The sequence below is a fragment of the Cetorhinus maximus genome, chromosome 2 (genome assembly GCF_964194155.1).
Source record: "Cetorhinus maximus chromosome 2, sCetMax3.hap1.1, whole genome shotgun sequence".
Lineage (NCBI taxonomy): Eukaryota > Metazoa > Chordata > Chondrichthyes > Lamniformes > Cetorhinidae > Cetorhinus > Cetorhinus maximus.
In genome coordinates, this window is record NC_135880.1 from 813,517 (window position 1) to 828,258 (window position 14,742).

The 14,742-nt window shown below is 43.8% G+C and overlaps 1 protein-coding gene across 7 annotated transcripts in view; it reads left to right on the top strand.

Moving 5' to 3' along the window:
• Window positions 1-979: 979 nt before the first annotated feature.
• LOC144691642 (nipped-B-like protein) overlaps window positions 980-14,742 on the top strand; it is a 564,605-nt gene continuing 550,842 nt past the window's right edge. For 3 of the 7 annotated variants that reach the window (XM_078559947.1, XM_078559954.1, XM_078559995.1), the window contains exon 1: window positions 1,025-1,384. The gene's annotated coding sequence lies outside the window, so the exon portion shown is untranslated. Of the gene's footprint in view, window positions 1,385-14,742 lie in introns of all 7 variants that reach the window. The other 4 variants (XM_078559962.1, XM_078560004.1, XM_078559985.1 and 1 more) reach the window with 2 other exon arrangements.

Here is a 14,742-nt window from a genome sequence, read left to right on the forward strand (position 1 = left end):
GGAGCAATTTACCCAGTGCCACTCCCCTGACTTCTCTCTGTAGCCCTGCACATTTTTCCTTTTCAGATAATAATCCAATTCCCTCTTGAATGTTTTGATTGAACCTGCCTCCCCCACACTCTCAGGCAGTGTGTTCCAGATCCTAACCACTCGCTGCATTAAAATGTTTTCCCTCTTGTTTCTATTACAGTTGGGGGGGGGGGGTGGGGGGGAGTTTCTGTGGGAATTCTCAACATGGACTCTGGACCCCATGAAGTCTCGTGGCATCAGGTCAAACATGGACAAGGATCCCTCCTGCTGATGACCACAACCCGCCCTCCCTCAGCTGATGAATCCGTGCTTCCTCCATGTTGAACATCACTCGGAGGAAGCGCTGAGGGTGGAAAGAGTGCAAAATATGCTCTGGGTGGGGGTCTTTAATGCCTTATTAAGTAGGCTGCACTTTCTAACCCTATTTCCCTCTGCATCCTCAAACTCATCCATCCAGGTGACTTATCAACTTTAAGCACAGTCAACCTTTCAAATGCTCCAATTCCTGGTTGTGGTACGAGGGCTGGGAACCGGGGCTCCTGCTCCAATTCTTGGCCCGAAATCCTGCTGGGAGGCGAGTGATAGACCCACCCGGTCGAATATCTCATTGACACTCAAAGCTAAGGTTGGCATAAAGTCTGCGCCGGGAGCAAGGGTAGAGGAAGGTCGGACAAGGCCGTGGAAACCATAACCGAGGCTGAGGAACTTTTCGAGAAGGACGGACAACCGTTGACAACATTCCGGACACTCCCTCCCTTCGCCGTCCGAAAGCGCGCCAAAAGCACGTGCAAACTGCCGGCAGCATAGTAGTTGCGCCTGCGCGGGCCGGGGCGCGGAGCTGCGCCTGCGCTGAAGGGCAGTGTGGAGCTCTCCCTGCGCGGAAGGGCGTTGTGGATCTGCGCATGAGCCGGCCTCTTGTGCTCGAGCCGTGGAGTGAGCGCGTGGGGGCGCTGCAGCCGGAAGTGATCCCGTTTGGCGCCTTCTTCCTCCCTCCGCTCGCGCTGGTTTCGTTCACTTCCGGTCGGCATTTTGTCTGCGAGAGAGGAATCGTCTTCGAGGCTGAGCTGGAGTTTCCGCCGCCGTCCGGCGCCGTCACCAAGGCTCAGGGAGCGAGCCAGGATAACATAAAGAAGCCGAGGCCGCGATCCCCGAGCCTAGGGCCCGCACAGTCGATAGGCTCAGGCAGGCGGGCGGGCGGGAGAGAGAGAGGGAGGGAGGGAACGCGCCGCCACTTCACGTCCCTTCATGTCCGCTTGGTGTTGTTGTTCTGCCCGCCGCCCCTTCAGATTGCTTCAAATTCCGGGAGTCAGCGACTCGCATCGACATCAGCATCGACAGCGGCTTCTTCCCTGAGGTAAAATCCGAAAGGGGATTTAAAAAAAACCGGCATCAGTATTGTGGGTTCTAGGGAGCCGGGAGGTCGAGTAGGCGAGGCCGCGGATTTGGGCCTACTCGGTTACTTTCACCGTTCTTGTGACTTTCTCGCTCTCCCGGTGACGGCTTAGACTCTGGGCGGATTGTTGATACGGGCCCTGTCCCATCGCTCAGGCCCAGGCTGAGGCCCTGCTCCGGTGGGAGTGGAAGGAGGAGGAGGGGGGGCTATCGGGCCCCAGGCCTGAGGCCCAGGGAGGAAGTACGGCCCTGTCTGGTATTGCGGGGCTGGTCTGGGCCATCCGAGAATGTCTCCGCTCCGGATCCGTCAGAAAGTGATCAGAGCCGGCCGGCCGGTCCGGAGGCGGCCCCGGTTCACCTAGGCCCAATGAAGCCGGGACACTCGCCTGAGTTAACAAAGGAGAAGTGGGGGGTGGGGGGGGAGCGGGCGCCGGGGTCGCAGCAGAGGCCGAGTGATCGGAGCTCGAGTCGGCCGGAGGGAGGGAGGGCGGACAGCCGCCCCCTGTCGAGGGGCTGGGCCCGGGGCGGGGGGAGATGGGCGTGTTTGGGGCCGGGGCTGTGTCAGCCCCCGGGTAAGAGGATGTGGATCCCGCTGAGAGCTCGGCCTCAGTCTCGGCCACTTCTTTGTGCTCTTCTCAGCCTGGCGGGTTCAGTTAGACTGCGGCCTGGCTGGAGGCAGCTCGCTGTTGAAGGGCTGCAGTTTGGGAATGTGTGCGGCTGTTTGAGGTGGAAGCAACCGCTTGTTTTAATGAGGCCTGGTTGTCGTCGAACCCGTCGGGGCATCAGTTGAATGCGGGAGTGTTGAGCGTAAATGTTCCACATTCAAGTGTGTGGTGCATTTTGTCACTTAACATTATTTTATCTGTTTATAAATATAAAAATAGCCGATTTCTCTTGTGCTGGTAAACGTGAGCAGTTTATAATCGACTCTCTGGTGCAGATTGGACCTGGTACATTGTGGGGTTTCTCTCACCCCGGTCCTTTCTGCCAGTGGTGGGATTATAAAGAAGGCTGTATTGTTTTCTAGTTATTCATATGTGGGTCGGCTCGTAAACTTTGAACTATGATATACGCTGCGTTCACCCTTGTAGCTGTTGATGTGGTTGACTTTAAACAAGCAACTTGATAATTGAAGTAAAAGCAATGTAATTTTGAGTTTGATATTTTTGATAATTGTATCTTTCGTGATATCGTGCTGGTTGAGGTGACGGATGTAAGTAACTTCGTTAAGTCTTGTACAGTGAATCAGAAGAAAAATGAATGTGTTCAAATAAATGTACGTTCTTTAAATTTTAGTGTTGCAGGTATTCACATCTGTTGATGGGTGTGTAGCTAGTTCGTGTTCAATGACCGGGCGCTGGTGCGTCATTGCTTCACTTGTGTGGGCGAAACTATTGTATCAACATTTGACTGACAGTATGCTGCAGTGTAAACAGATGCTGAGCCTCTTTGTTTGCAAACACTGAAGCTTTAGCTTATGTTGTATTGAGGATGGTGTTTGTAGCTTCAAATGTGTAGGACAATCTATATATTTCAACAGGACGGTATGGCGTCTCCCTCTGAAGCAGGTATGACTCCAAAATGCCCAGAATTAGTCTGAAAGAATTTTACAATTCCTTCAGTGACTGTAGGATATTATATATGAAAATTGAACTGACCACAATTATTTCATCCCAGTGTATGTCACTGGAGTGCTGTTTGGTACATGCAAGCGTGTATTAATACTTCCTGTTAGTTCTGCAAATATTGTAACAAATCATAAGACTTGGTCTTGGAGGAAAGAATGGCTGCTTCCACTTGTAGCCACTACTGGTCACTAAACTACTTTTGAGCTGTGGTAACGTTGAATGCATGTGGTTAAGGGTTTAAGATTAAGAAAAGCCTATGTTCCAGATGCAGTGCTTACTTCGAAAGCTCTGACATTTTTCAGGTGATTGTCTGGAATTTCAGTTTTGGATAAGAATATCAACTCGTGATTTTAAATGCAAGATTGGGTCTCAAACAGAAATACATTTGTTTGGTTTGTTCATACACTACCTTAGTAGCCACTAGATTTTTAGGAGGACTTTTCTAATCTGCTTTACCAAGCACAAAACTATTTTTTGTTTTCTCAATGTTAGAAACATGGGATTCTAGAGATGTAGCATCTCACTCCTGTCTCACATTGCAGGAACACAATATCATAAGTGCCAGCCCAAAACTCCCAATCACTGCTTTTTTGAGTTATATTTCCATGAAGTGATTTTAAAATAAGTACCTTTTGAACATGACTGTTTTTGTTTTAAGTACTGCTTAGAAAGAGAAGGCAGGTGTTACTTTTGACAGGTTTTATCCAGCCTCTGACACAAATTGCTATTTTCAATTTCCATTGAAATTTAAAAAAATGAAGGTGGGGCAATTTCTGAAGTTCTGCCTAAAATTTATAATTACATATACTTATGATTCAGTGTGTAAACTAAAGACGTAAAATTCAGAGAACTGGGCTGAAATGTGAAAGATATCTGTCTTTTTTGATAGTTTCCTGTAGTTTGTAGAATCCTATACATGCAGATTACAGAAAGTCGAAAATCCCTGAATTGGAGGCCATCATTGGTGATACGTTTTTACTTTTATTATGTGGGGGAGGATAAACCATGCAGTATGGGAAAATAGATTGCAGCAGTGTTACAAGGCAGTAATGCAATGGACTGAAATGAATGACATCAGAAATTACGATAAAAGATCAAATGGTTATGAACATCTGCATGAACCCAGGTATTGAATTGTCACATTGGCTGCCATGTATTTGTTAGTTTAAAATAAGTGATTTTAAAGCTTTCTATGATTAATCAATAGGTGGACTATAGTTGTAATGTAGGTAGCGAGGGAGCAAACACAGTAATGTAGCAGTGCAAGGAGTCTGTCATTACGTTTTGCTAAATTGATTTTTATCCTTGGTAGTGCATTGTGAGGATATGTTTAACAAAACTATTACCGGACTCTTGCAAAATTAGTTAACGGATCTATTATAGTTTTGCATGCAGTTCAGTCATGAAAAAACACAAAGGGCTCTAGGAACATAGGACTTGGGAGCAGGAGTAGGCCATTTGGCCCTTCAAGCCTGCTCTGTTATTCAGATTAGCCATGATCTTATTGATTGTGGCCTCAGCTCCACCTTACTAACCCTTGACCACCTTGTCTATCAAAAATATATCCAACTCTCCCTTGAATAAACTCAATGACCCAGCTGCTGCTGTATTCTGGGGAAGAGAATACCGTAGATTAACAACCCTCAGAATTTCTTTTTCCTCATCTCTGCCTTATTTTTAAACTGTGTTTCCTTGTTCTAGTCTCTCCCACAAGAGGAAACCTCTGTCTAGTATCCACCCTATCAATCCCCCTCAATCTTGTATGTTTCAGTAAGATGACCTCTCATTCTCCTAAACTCCAAAGGGCATAGGCCCAACCTCTTCAACCTTTCCTCGTAAGAAATGCCCTTCATCCCAGGATTGAGTTCTGAGCCTTCTTTGAACTGCTAAGGCAATTATATCCTTTTTCAATTAAGGAGACTAAAACTGTGTACACTACTCCAGACGTAGTCTCACCAAGGCCCTGTACAGCTGCAGTAAAACTTCCCTACTTTTATATTCCATTCCCCTTGCAATAAACATTTCAAATTCCATTTGCCTTCCTAGTCACTTGCTATACCTGCATACTAACTTTTTTGTGATTCATGTGCCAGAACACCCAGATCTATTTGTACCGCAGAGTTCTGCAATCTCTCTTCATTTAAATATTGTAATGCTTTTCCATTCTCCCTGTCAAAGTGGACAAGTTTGCATTTTCACACATCTGTCCAATTTTTGCCCACTCACTTAAATTATCTATATCCTTTTGTAGATCCTTTATTTCCTTCTGACAATTTACTGTCCCACCTATTTTGGCATCATCAAATTCAGCTACCATACATTCGGTCCCTTCATCCAAGTTATTGATACAGATTGTAAATAGTCAAGGCCCCAACACTGATCCCTGTGGCATTCCACTTGTGATAGCTTGCAAAGACTAAAGACGACTCATTTATTCCCACTCTCTGCTTCCTGTTAGCTAACCAATCCTTTATCAATGCTAATATGCTACGCCCTATCATAAGCATTACAAAATTTAAGAGCTCAAGTGTGGAGGACAAGATTCAGTGTCAGCTTTTGCTTGGTTTGTTATACTCCCATCTTTATTGAAAGGTTGTGGTCTCGAACTCTGCTGCAAATACTTTAACATGTCTAAGCTGGCACTGAGTGTAGCACTCCCACAGTATTACCATCGTTTGGATTAGGTTATCTAGTCTTTTAAATTATTGCTATTTGCAGGACCTTGCTGTGTGCAAATTTACTTTGATGTTTCCCCACGTTGGCATAGTGACTGCATATCAAAAAGCACTGGTTGTAAAATGTTTTGGTATGCTCAGAACATGGAAAGTGAAAGGGTAGAAGTTCCATTTGTATCTTTTCTTATACCCTGCTTACTCTGCTGAGTAAAGTAATTTCAGCCTGAGAAGGATGGACTGGTCTAATGCTTACAGGCTTAGAAGAGAAATTAGTTTTTTTGTTTCTGATCATTATTTATTGAATCTTGTAAGTGCATTTCATTAGATGAGGGTAGGATTGATGCCACCAGGTCACAGAGCCTGCCACCACTTCACTCATACCTTGAATAAGGTACTAGGGACTGCCATGTGGCTTGGCTGGTGCCAATGGCAATAAGAATTACACAACGTTTGAGAGCATGAGGTCCAGATGTACTGAAGAAAATAATATTTTGCACAGTAGTCATCTGGAATTCACTGCCTGAAAGGGTAATGGAAACAGAATAAATAATAACTTTGAAAAGGAGATTGGATACAGACTAGTAGAGGGGAACATTTGCTTGACAGTGGGGAAAGAGTAGTGGATAATTGGTTAGGTCTTTAAAAGAGTTTGCCCAAATTACCACCACCTGTATATTTCTAATCAGTTGCATGTGCCTACTGGGGAAATCATTTTCATGTATCCTTTTATTTTTTTTCAAATACTCATTAATTCCCCTTCAAATGACATTCTGCCTCAATAGATAGTCGTGGTAAAGCATTCAATGTGAGAGAATTTTTCAAACTTGCCCCTTTGTTCTTCAGTCTTTGCTACTTTGAAAGTTTGTTTATTTTTGCAGGTTGCGGAATCAAGAGAATAAGTTGAGATGGCAGTGAAAGATCCTACTTGGTCTTCATTTTATTAGCATCTGTTTATAATGGTGACGTCTAATTCTATTGTGGAATTAGATTTTAAATGTATCCCTCCCATAGCTCCTATGATGTGTGTCTGGAACTACCATGCAGTATTCCATTTGTGGGCTGACCAGTGCCTTTTAATGGCCTTTGCTACTTGCACTCTAGCTGGTTAACAATGTATGCAGCTGCACTCCAGACATCCATTTCTCCCCTCTTAAGAATTCTGTCATTTAGAGTATCTTTCCAGTATTTTTCCTAAAATATACCATTCCACATTTTGCTTCGCTGCACTGAAATACATCTACCAGTCGTTTCCCTATAGTTTGCCATATGCACTCATCTGGTATTCTCAGAAAACTTCAATATCGTTATGCTTGTGCCAATGCCAAACTCATTTTCATAATGGCAAATGAGAATTTTACTGTTTAAAAATGTAAAGTAAAAGATCCATGGGCCATCTGTTTCTTTAACAACGCTTTAAAAATATAGCTTAGGCTAGGTAAAATTGAAATTAATATGAAAAAAACTCAAATATAGTAAACATTGGAGGATAGTAACAAACATTAAATTAAATGGACAAAACTGTGGCTAATGGGTTTCCATCTAGGCAAATATGAAGGAATTCACTCTGGACCTAAAAAGGATAGATCAGGGTATATTCTAAATAGTGGAAAGCTAGAGGCAGTGGTGATCCAAAGAAATGTGCGGAACTAGGTACACAGATCATTAACATGTCCTTAACAGGTACTAGAGAACTAGAGATACGGATGAGGAGTGCGGTGTAAAAATCATGCTACAGCTATGCAAAGCATGTTGAACCACACTTTGGGACGGATAAATTGGCCTTGGAAGTACAGGGTAAATTTTTCACAATGGCATCTTCATTCCCAAGCGTTGAATTGTGAGGCGAGATAACACAAACTAGATTTGTATAATCTGGAATTTAGAAGGCTAAGGGATGATTTGATATATTAAGATATTAAAGGGAATAGTTAAAGAGAAACTCTTTCTACTGCTTGGTAAGTCTAGGACAGGGGGCATAGACTAAAAAATTAGAGCTGGGCCTTTCAGGAGTGTACTTAGGAAGTACTGCACCACAGAAGAGGGAATCGAAGTTTGGAATTCTCCTTTGCAAACTGAAAGGACAAGGGCAGCAGGTGCAGAGATCAAACGATTTATATATAAAACATTAGAAGATGGTAGGACAAGATATGAAGACTGTTGAGGCAAGCAGAGTCCTTCTTGGGTTTATAAATGAAGGAACAGATTATAAAAACAAGGAAGTTTTGATTAAATTTTTATAAACCACTGGCTAGGTCCTAGCTGGATTATTGTGTCCAAATCTCGGGCCCACACTTTGGGAAGGATGTCTAGGTGTTGGAGAGGGTGCAGGGAACGTTTACTAGAATTGTTCCAGTTATGCGTGGAGACGAGAAGCTGGGTTGTTCTCTGGAGAGAAGGTTCAGAGGGAATTTGATGATGTGTTCAAAAGTATGAATCGTTTTAATAGTGTAAATAAGGAGAATGTGCTTCTCCTGGCAGAAAGGTAAGTAACCGGAGGGGGCAGACTTGAGGTTATTGGCAAAAGAGCCAGATGAGAGATGAGATGAATTTTTTTCATGCAGGGGTTTGTTATTTGGAATATGTTGTCTGAAAGTATCAAAAGTGATTCAATAATAACTTTCAAAGGGAAATTGGATAAATACTTGAATATTTAGGGCATGGTTATGGGGCAAGGTCAGGGGAGTGGGACAAATTGGATAGCTGTTGGACTGAATGGCCTTCTCATGTGCTACTATTGTACAAATGTGCCCCTCTCCAATTTGTGTATCTAGCTCAACTTTTGATAGACTTGTTCTTTGAAAGATTCCTTCCCATGTGTATGTCAGTTATAGCTTGTCCTCATTTTATACAGTAAGCATGGACTGAGGTAATTTTTGGCTCATCAAGCTGGGTTGATTATTTTTGAGCATTTTTTAAATGTATATGTTCATGGGGTGTGGGCAGCGCTAGCTAGCCCAGGATTTATTGCCCATCCCTAATTGCCCTTGAGAAGGTGGTGGTGAGCTGCCTTCTTGAACCACTGCAGTCTGTGGTGTAGGTACACCCACAGTGCTGTTTGGGAGAGAGTTACAAGATTTTGATCCAGTGACAGTGAAGGAACGGTTAAACACTGTCCTCAGTTGCTATTGTGGTTTTATAAGATTGCAAATGAGGATTGAACTTTGAACTGTATAATCAAAAGTCGGTTTGTGGCAGGAGAGAAAGTGGTTCTGTACTCAATGAGTACTTTGTATCAGTGTTTATGAAGGAAGAGATGGTAGAGAATGGGCTGAAAATTGATAGGATGTACTGTAAAGGCTGGCTATGCTTAAGAGTGGATAAGTGAAAATATTATGTGCTTGTGGTAGAGGGATGGCAATAATTATTAATCTACACGCAAACTGGAAAAATCAGATTGGCAGTAGTAGCCTGGATGAGGAGTTCTTAGAAAGCTTTCGAGACAGTTTCTTAGAGCAGCGGGTTATATTAGACTTGGTATGGTGTAATGTGACAGGATCAATTAGTGACCTCAGAGTAAAAGCACCGCTAGGTAGCGGCGACCACAATATGATTAAATTTTACAGCCAGGTTGAAAGGGAGAAGAGTGGGCCTAAGACTAGTATCTTAAACTTAAATAAGGGAACCATGTGGGGATGAAAGCTGAGCTAGCTGAAGTGAACTGGGAAACTAGGCTAGAGGATAGATCAATGGAGAAGCAGTGGCAGACATTTAAGAGGATATTTCAGAGTATTCAGAATAAGTACATTCCTACTATAAAGAAAAATTCTAAGGGGATGGTTAACTAAAGAAGCTAAGGAAAGCATCAAATTTAAAGCATACAACACCGCAAAGATGAGTGGCGGGACAGGTGATTGGACAAAATATAAAGAATGACAGTGGCTAAAAGGTTAATCAGGAGAAAGAAATTAGAGTTTGAGAGGAAGCTAGCTAGAAATGTAAAAACAGATAGCAAGAGTTTCTACAGGTACTTAAAAAGGAAAAGAATAAATAAAGTGAGCGTTGGCCCTCTAGAGTGTATTGTAGATAATAAAGAAATGGCGGGAGAAATGAACAAATGTTTTGCTTCTGTGTTCACTATAGAAGATTAAAAAAACCATTCCCGGAATAGCGATAAATCAGGAGGCGAACGGGAGAAAGGAACTTGGTGAAATTGAAATCACTTGGGAAACGGTACTGAGCAAATTGATGGAGCTGCGGGCTGGCAAGTCTCTGGGTCCCGATGGACTACACCCTAGGGTCTTAAAAGAGGTGGCTAATGAGGTAGTTGATGCATTGGTGTTAATTTTCCAGAATTCGCTAGATTCTGGAAAGGTTCCATCAGATCGGAAAGTAGTAAATATAACCTCTCTATTCAAGAAGGGAGGGGGGCAGGAAACTGTAGGCCAGTTAGCTTGATGTCTGCCTTGGGTAAGCTATTAGAATCGATCATTAAGGAGGTTATAGCTGGGCACTTAGAGCTCAAGGCAATTGGGAAGAGTCAGCATTGTTTTGTGAAAGGGAAATCATGTTTAACCAATTTTTTGGAGTTTTTTGAAGGAGCAACATGCACAATGGATAAGGGGAAGCCAGTTGACATACTGTACTTGGATTTCCAGAAGGCATTTGATAAGGTCCCACATCAAGATTATTACAGGAAAATAAAAGCACATGGTGTAGTGGGTAACATATTAGAATAGATAGAAGATTAGTTGGCTGGCAGAAAGCGGAGAGTATGCATAAATGGGTCTTTTTCTGATTGGCAGGCTGTGATGAGTGGAATCCCACAGGGGTCTCAACTTTTTATGATTTCCATCAATGACTTAGATGAGGATAATAAAGACATGGTAGCTAAATTTGCAGATGAGACAAAGGTAGGAAAGTATGTTGTGAAGTGGGCATGAGGTTGCAGATGGATATAGATAGGTTGAATGAGTGGGCAAAGATCTGGTAGGTGGAGCTTAATGTGGGAAAATGTAAAGTTGTTCACTTTGGCAGGAAGAACAAAAAATCAGGGTATTACTTAAATGGAGAACGGCTGCATAATTCTGAGGTGCAGAGGGATCTAGGTGTTCTAGTACATGAATCACAAAGGGTTAGTAAGCAGGTACAGCAAGTAATTAAAGTTAATGGGATGCTATTATTATGAGAGGGATTGAATATAAAAGTAAGAATGTTGTGCTTCAATTATACAGGGCATTGGTTAGATTACACCTGGAATACTGTGTGCCGTTTTCGTGGTCTTATTTAAGGAAGGATGTAAATGCATTGGAGGCAGTTCAAAGGAGGTTTACTAGATTGATACCTGGAATGAGTGGGTTGTCTTATGAGGATAGGTTAGACAGACTGGGCTTGTTTCCACTGGAGTTTAGAAGAGTGAGAGGTGATTTGATTGAAGTATACAAGATCCTGAATGGCCTTGACAAGGTAGATGTGAAAAGGACGTTTCCTCTTGTGGGTGAGTCCAGAACTCGGGGACACTGTTCTAAAATTAGAGGCCACCCTTTTAGGCCAGAGATGAGAATTTTTTTCCTCGGAAGATTGTACGACTTTGGAGCTCTGTCTCAGGAGGTGGGGGCCATTGAACATTTTTTTAAGGCGGAGGTAGATAGATTCTTGTTAGGCAAGGGAATCAAAGGTTATCGGGGTTAGATGGGAATGTGGAAATCGAAACGCAAGATCATCAGCCATGAAATATTGAACGGCGGAGCAGGTTCAAGGGGCCGAATGGTCTGCTCCTGTTCCTATTTCTTACGTTCTTATATCGCCCGGTCCAGATGGTTGCATTCCAGGTTATTAAAGAAGGTGCGGGTACAGGTGGTAGATGGGCTTTCCATAATTTTTCAATCTTCTCTAGGTAAGGAGAGGTGCCAGAGGATTGGAGATTGACAGATGTGCCATCTGTATTTAAGGAAGGGTGCAAGGGCATTCCTAGTAACTACAGTAACTGATAAATGTTGATGATCAGAGGGACTTGGGAGCACTCGTACAAGGAACACAAAGTTAGCATGCAAGTACAGCAATCAGTTGGGAAGGCAAATGGCATGTTGGCCTTCATTGCAAGGGAATTGGAGTACAAGAATAAAGAAGTCTGCTAATATTGTACAGGGCTTTGGTGAGACCATAATTGGAATATTGTGTGCAGTTCTGGTCCCCGTATTTTTTATTCTTTCAAGGGATGCAGGCGTTGCTGGCTAGACCAGCATTTATTGCTCATCCCTAATTGCCCTTAAGAAGGTGGGGATAATCTGCCTTCTTGAATAGCTGCAGTCCATGTGGTGCAGGGACACCCACAGTGCTGTTAGGGAGAGAGTTCCAGGATTTTGACCTAGTGACAGTGAAGCAATGGCAATATATTTCTAAGTCAGGGTAGTGAGTGACTTGCAGGGGAAATTGCAGGTGGTTGTGTTTCCTTGCATCTGCTGCCCTTGTTTTTCGAGGTGTTAGAGGTGACGGGTTTGGAAGGTGCTGTCAAAGGATCCTTGGTCAGTCCCTGCAGTGCATCTCGTAGATGGTGTATACTGCTACTACGGCGGTGGAAGGAGTGAATGTTTGTGGATGGGGTGCCAATCAAGCGGGCTGCTTTGCCCTCGATGGTGTCAGCTTCTTGAGTGCTGTGGGAGCTGCTTGCATCCCGGTGAGTGGAGAGTATTCCACCACATTCCTGACTTGTGCCTTGTAGATGGTGGACAGGCTTTGGCGAGTCGGGAGGTGAGGTACTCATTGCATGATTCCTAGCCTCTGACCTCTTGTTGACATAGTATTTAAATGGCTAGTCCAGTTCAGTTTCTGGTCAGTTGTAACTCCCAAGATCATATTGGGGGATTCAACGATGGTAATACCATTGAAAATTAAGGGGCAATGGTTAGATTCTCTCTTCTTGGAAATTGGTCATTGTCTGGCATTTGTGTGGTACAAATGTTACTTGCCACTTGTCAGCCTAAGCCTGGATGTTGTCCAGGTCTTGATGCATTTGGACGTGGACTGCTTCAGTATCTGAGAAGTCGCGAATGGTGAACATTGTGCAATCATCAACGAACATCCCCACTTCTGACCTTATGATGGAAGGAAGGTCATTGATGAAGTAGCTGAAGATGGTTGGGCTGAGGTCACTACCCTGAGGAACTGCTGCAGGGATGTCCTGGGACTGACAGAATTGGCCTCCAGCAACTGCAACTATCTTCCTTTGTGCTAGGCATGACTCCAGTCAATGGAGAGATTTTTCCCTTTTTTCTGTTGACTCCAGTTTTGCTAGGGCTCCTTGAAGCCACACCTGGTCAGATGTTTCCTTGACATGAAGGGCAGCCACTTTCACCCCACCTCTTCAACTGTTTAGTCCATATTTGGACCATGGCTATAATGCGTTCAGGAGGTGTGGTCCTGGCGGAACCCAAACAGCATCGGTGAGCAGGTTCTTGGTGTGTAAACACGGATATACTTGCATTGGAAGCAGTTCTGAGAAGGTTCACTAGATTTACCAGTAGGTTCATCTTCCGGGAGTGGAGGCAGCTGGACCTGCCAGGGACACACTACTTGGGCAGCGGATAATTAGAGGGTGAGGCTCAGGGCCTTTATCCACTTTTTGGAGTGGAGACAGATGGACCTGCCAGGGACACCTCTACTCGGGCAGCGGGCTGAGTTTGAAAAAAAAGTCCAGGAAAATTGTGATTTCATTGGTTGGCGAGAAGCTGCTGTTAGGGAGTGTTTCAATAGCTTAAAACTAGAAAAAAATATCACTTATAAAGAAGTAGCTGCTAGGATTTCAGTAAGGAACCCTAGCGATAGGAAAGTAAGGTTAAATCAAGTCAAAATGAAATAAAATAAAGTAAACCAAAGTAAGATAGAGTTAGTGTAAGTGTAGTAAAGTTGTTACCAGTAATTTATTCTACTCATTCTACTTGCTCTAAGTGTAATAAATAGTTTTCAGAGTTGGACCATAAGACGTAGGAGAGAAGTAGGCTATTTGGCCCATCGAGTCTGCTCCACCATTCAATGAGATCATGGCTGATCTGATAATCCTCAACTTTACTTTCCTGCCTTTTCCCCATAACCTTTGATTCCCTTACTGATTAAAAACCTGTCTATCTCAGCCTTCAATACACTTAATGACCCAGCCTCTAAGCCCTCTGTGGTAAAGAATTCCACAAATTCACGATCCTCAGGGAAGAAATTCCTCCTCGTCTTTGTCTTAAACGGGTGACCCCTTAGTCTGAGATTATGCCCGCTGGTCCTAGACTCTCCCACAAAGGGAAACAACCTCTCAGCACCTACCCTGTCAAGCCCCTTAAGAATCTTATATGTTTCAATAAGGTTGCCTCTCATTCTTCTATTGTTCACAGTATTCTAGGTTTGGTCTAACTAGTGCCTTGTATAGTTTTAGTAAGACTTACCTATTTTCATACTCCATTCCCTTTGAAATAAAGGCCAACATTCAGTTTGCCTTCCCTATTACCTGTTGAACTTGTGTGTTAGCTTTTTATGCCAGGTCAGCTCAGCCAAGTGGCGTGTACATCTTGCGGTATGTGTGAAGTTGTGAACACCACGTGTACCTGACAAATACATCTGTAGGAAGTGCCACCAGCTGCACAAGCTTGAGCTCCAGTTTCGGAACTTGAGTGGTGGCTGCAGTCACTATTGTGTATCCACAAGGCAGAGGACTACGTGGATAGCATGTTTAAGGAGGTGGTCATACCGCAGGTCAGAAGCGTACTGCCAGAGAGGGAATGGGTGACCAGGCAGTCTAAGAGAACCAGGAAGGTAATGCAGGACTACCTCTCCCTGGACCATGACCCCACCACAGAACATCAAGCCATTGTTTCCAGGACTGTCACTGACCTCATCTCCTCTGGAGATCTTCCTCCCACAGCTTCCAACTTGATAGTCGCCCAACCTCGGACGGCCCGCTTCTACCTCCTACCCAAAATCCACAAACAGAACTGTCCCAGCAGACCTGTGTCAGCCTGTTCCTGCCCCACGGAACTAATTTCTCGTTGTCTTGACTCCCTTCTCTCTCCCCTTGTCCAGTCCCTTCCCACCTACAT